Source organism: Benincasa hispida, chromosome 3 (genome assembly GCF_009727055.1).
Source record: "Benincasa hispida cultivar B227 chromosome 3, ASM972705v1, whole genome shotgun sequence".
In the NCBI taxonomy this organism is placed as follows: Eukaryota; Viridiplantae; Streptophyta; class Magnoliopsida; order Cucurbitales; family Cucurbitaceae; genus Benincasa; species Benincasa hispida.
The window spans coordinates 56209625-56214055 of NC_052351.1; the positions used below are offsets into that span (position 1 = coordinate 56209625).

The window sequence follows — 4431 nt, forward strand, 5'->3', positions numbered from 1 at the left end:
GTACGCTCGGTTCACCAGGTTCTACCACGGGGGGGCCCGATCATACTCAAAAGAAGTATATCCCTCTACCTTAGTGTCTTTCCACTTTCGTCGTTCGGGAACAAACACTTTGCCCAATTCTTTTGAATCCCGGCCCGATTTATCTACACTAACCATTTAATTACATTACGGCCACTGAAAAAACTTGGTCGATGAACATGGTTTATGCACCGCTAATGTAGTAGATTGTCGAGCATTTGACAAACTCACACCATCCATTTCAAATGGGATTTATCCCATGGACACACAAGCAATCCAACCCGTAAGATTTCCTTTTCCTCTTCCCATTCTGACTTCTGTATGTTTCCCAGTAATAGGGAGATCTGCGAGAACTCTTACCCATATTTTACTATTTCTTCTGAATTTTTCGCTCATAGCACGATGGAATTGTCCGATTATAGTCCGGCGCACTGCTTCAATGGCTCGATATGAAAGACGACCAACTCGACAACTTTTAGTGCCATATCTTCCAAAACCAAGTTGTGTACCATCCGATTTGCAACCCTTACTACATCTTCCTTTACGATATTTACTATATTTCGTACGTTTTGGATATAACACATTTCTTTTTCTTTTATATGAAATCCACACTTTGACACCTGAGATTCCATAACGATTAGATACTTCAACATGAGCATAATTGATTTTCTAGTAAATACATTATGAGATGTTTTTCCATACTTTATGCATTCGGTTCTAGCTATTTTCGTGCCTTCTGATCGACCTGAACAACATATACAGATCCCCTCAACCCCTTTTTTCATTACTAATGGAATATCCTTCACTATTTGACTAAAAATGGAACTAAATGATCTTGTTTTGTTTCTTAGTTGAAAAGAGATGTCTTGAGTAACCGGAGAAGCATTTTGATAAATAGATTTGATCTTGGCTAACTCAATTAAGGTATTAGTCTTTGTTCTATTAGAGAACAAAGATCGCATTTTTTCCACTTTGTTCAAATAAGAGTTGTACCCATACAAAATTCTTCTATTTCTCAGTATGATCTCTATCATCATATCTATTCCCTTTATCAATTCTCCTATCCCACATAGGTCTATGAATTTCAAAATCAATTCTATTACTTTATTCTTACCCATGAGGTTTCAACATTTGATCCTTCATTGACCTAGGAGTTGTTCCCGAGTATCCGAAAAAAAAAAGTTTTTATACATCCCAACCCCATCCCTTGGAAAGAAAAAGCTAGCACCAAAGAAAGGAAAGAGCGAGATGATTGTTTTTAATGTTCTTGAAAAATGAAGATCATTCACTAAGGGGAGAGTCTTGTTTGCTTTCGAGAGCCTCCCCCTCCTTATCCCTTACTCGTCTTTTGACAACCTCATCCTAGATTTTTTTTTCGTATGTCGGGGAAAGTATCTCACCTTTCTATATTCAGTCTTAGAAAAATTTCCCTTGATCTCTATAAAATAGAATGAAAAGTCGAGGTAAAAGCACAAAAGGAGAGAGGAAAAGTCGAATGGGGGGATGAAGTCCAGTGCTAGTTCTTAGTGAAACCTCTTTATCTAATTCTCATTTTTAGTGGTTTTAGGCTTTGTTTCTATTTTTTTAATTTTTTATTATGTGCCAGAGAGATTTTTTTTAAAGATTATCCCATCTCATCTCAATCATTCAAAAATAGAAAGAATCTAAATAAAAGTGCATACGCGGCCCACTACTTCTTCATTAAAGGGGAGGAGAGAGGGATTGGGAATGGGACTCATTACTTCCCACGGGGCGAGAGGTGTACCTATCAAATCATCAATCACAGTGTTCAGCTGACTTGCATTGATAGGCCCCTATTGTATTGGAATTAGGCGCCCATCTGTTTACTGTTGTTAACTAATCTCTTCAATGTTCTATTTGACTCGTTGTTGTTAGAACATTTCTGCAAGTGTTATTCTGATTTAAGTGGTCCTATTATGTGTCCCGTACTAGGAAGCATTCCTCTTCTTTTCATTCCAAATTCAAGAATACGACTGATATGATTGATTGGTCTATATGCCTCTCTTATTACCTTTTTGTATCCTCTTATTCCTCGAATACAATTCGACCCTTCTATGGCCAAATCTCAATTTGTGGAAAGCCTTCGATGGCTTCCTTATGAAAACATCAATTTTTATTTGGGTATAGATGGTATTTCTTTATTCTTCTTGATATTAACCCTATTATCAACACTAATGTGAAATACACAACCTTGACTTCGACCCTTCACCTATCAGTGAAATAAATAGGGTTTGTTTTACTATCGCAACCAAAGAAAGAGGCCTAATGCGCATCAGCTCTTCAACCTTGACAAGAAAGAGCTTACAGGTGTTCAATAATCACAAATAAAAACCTAATAAGTCCTCGTATAGGGTGGGTCTTGGCCATAATGGAAGCATAGCAGGGCTTTAGAGGTGAGCCGATAGGCAAACAAGCGTGGCTGTAAAGTGAAGTGGCTGTTTAATTTAATAGTTCATCTTGACTTGAGTGAACCCGCAACCGAAGGCATTCTACCCAATAACGCGGATACTTTGGATCCTGCTTGAACAAAATAGAAGATATTGTCGATAAATAGAAGCACGTCTTCTTCATTAATATCTCGGAAATATTTCGCCATAGATAGGGCAGTTAAACCAACTCTCATACGAGCTCCCGGCGGTTCATTCATCTGACCGTAGACTAGAGCCACTTTTGATTCTGCAAGATTTTCTTCATTAATTACTCCGGATTCTTTCATTTCCATGTAAAGATCATTTCCTAAACGATTATGTTCATCTACTCCTCCAAATACGGATATACCTTATGAGCTTTCGCAATATTGTTGATCAATTCCATAATGAGTACTGTTTTACCCACTCTAGCACCTCCAAATAGTCCTATTTTTCCTCCACATCGATAAGGGGCTAAAAGATCTACTACTTTAATTCCTGTTTTCAAAATCGAGAATTTTTTATCTAACTATATAAAAGTGGAAGCAAATCTATGAATAATAGATGTTGGTAAGTATCTACAGAACCTAAATTATCGGATCTATGAATAAGAGATGTTGTGTAAGTATCTATAGAACCCAAATTATCAATAGGCTCTCCATGCACATTGAAAATTCGGTCTTCAGTTGTTCCGCCGACTGGAACACTTAGAGGAGCTCTTGTGTCAATCACTTCCATTCCTCTCATTAGACCATCTGTAGCACTCATAGCTACAGCTCTAACTCGATTATTTCCTAATAATTGCTGTACTTCACAAGTCACATTAATTTCTTGACCGGCAGTATCTTGACCTTTAACTATCAAAGCGTTGTAAATATTAGGCATTTTGCCCAAGGGAAAAGCTACATCTAGTAACGAACCAATGATTTGAGCGATACATCCCAAGTTATTTTTTTCAAGTGTGTAAACTTCAGGACCAAAAGTAGTAGGATTTATTCTCATAATAAAATGAAATATGTCAAAAAAAATTTGTTTCGAAAATGGTAGTTAATTCAATAAAAACTGAAATGGGAGTTCGCACTTGATTTCATTGGTAATGTCCAATGGAATCAAATTCCATTGTTGACTTATGCCATTTGAATGAGTCAATTTAAAAGTTCAACCAACCCCATTTTCTAGATCAAAATCTTTAGAAAGTCTTTCATTTTCTTATCATTATATACATTACCATCCATATTCTTTATGGAATTCAAATCTAAACTCTATTTATGAGTCATTTTTTGCATTTCACTAGTCCTTATTTCTTATTTTAGCATAAAGATTTAGGTTAATCCAACCCTCTTTCCCATGCATTTCTTAGGGCTTTCAGGTATTCGGATGTTGATGCTGGATAGAATGCCCTTATCAGTTTTCGCTCTTATATATCCGTAGTTGGGATTTGTCATCGTGGTCGTAACAATTGATAACGGGTAGAAATACATGTTATTATAGTTCAAATAAGTAAAACAATGAGAGAATGTGACGATAAAAATAAGCAATATCATGTCCAAAAAGCACTAAACTGAAGAAATTGTGATCGCATGTGCCCATCACATATAAGCAGTTAATTTACTTATTTTGTGCAAGAAAAATGTGTTGGCGCAAGTGAAATTGCGATCCGAAGGAATTAGGCGTAAACATGCTTGGAAGATTGCGATCACAAAGTCATGCAATCGTATATGATCATGAGAAGTTGCTTAAAAAGGTGGCCGCATAAAGACTGTGCATCAAGGTGACAGCATAATAAATCATGATGGGATGGAAAGCTGATGACGGTCGAATCCGAATTTAGTTGACAAGCCGTTAAAGCCACACTATAGCAAGTACACTCAACTTTCGGTGACCATTAATCGACGCATCAGAGCAGGGGATTTAATGACCGCCCATCATTGCAATCATTAAAGAGAAAGGCTGCTTCACGTTAAGCTCTATAAATACCGAAGGC

General features: G+C 36.8%; 1 pseudogene; it reads right to left on the reverse strand.

Annotated features, from left to right (window-relative positions):
• Positions 1-2491: 2491 nt before the first annotated feature.
• On the reverse strand, positions 2492-3461 carry LOC120073633 (annotated as a pseudogene).
• Positions 3462-4431: the final 970 nt, after the last annotated feature.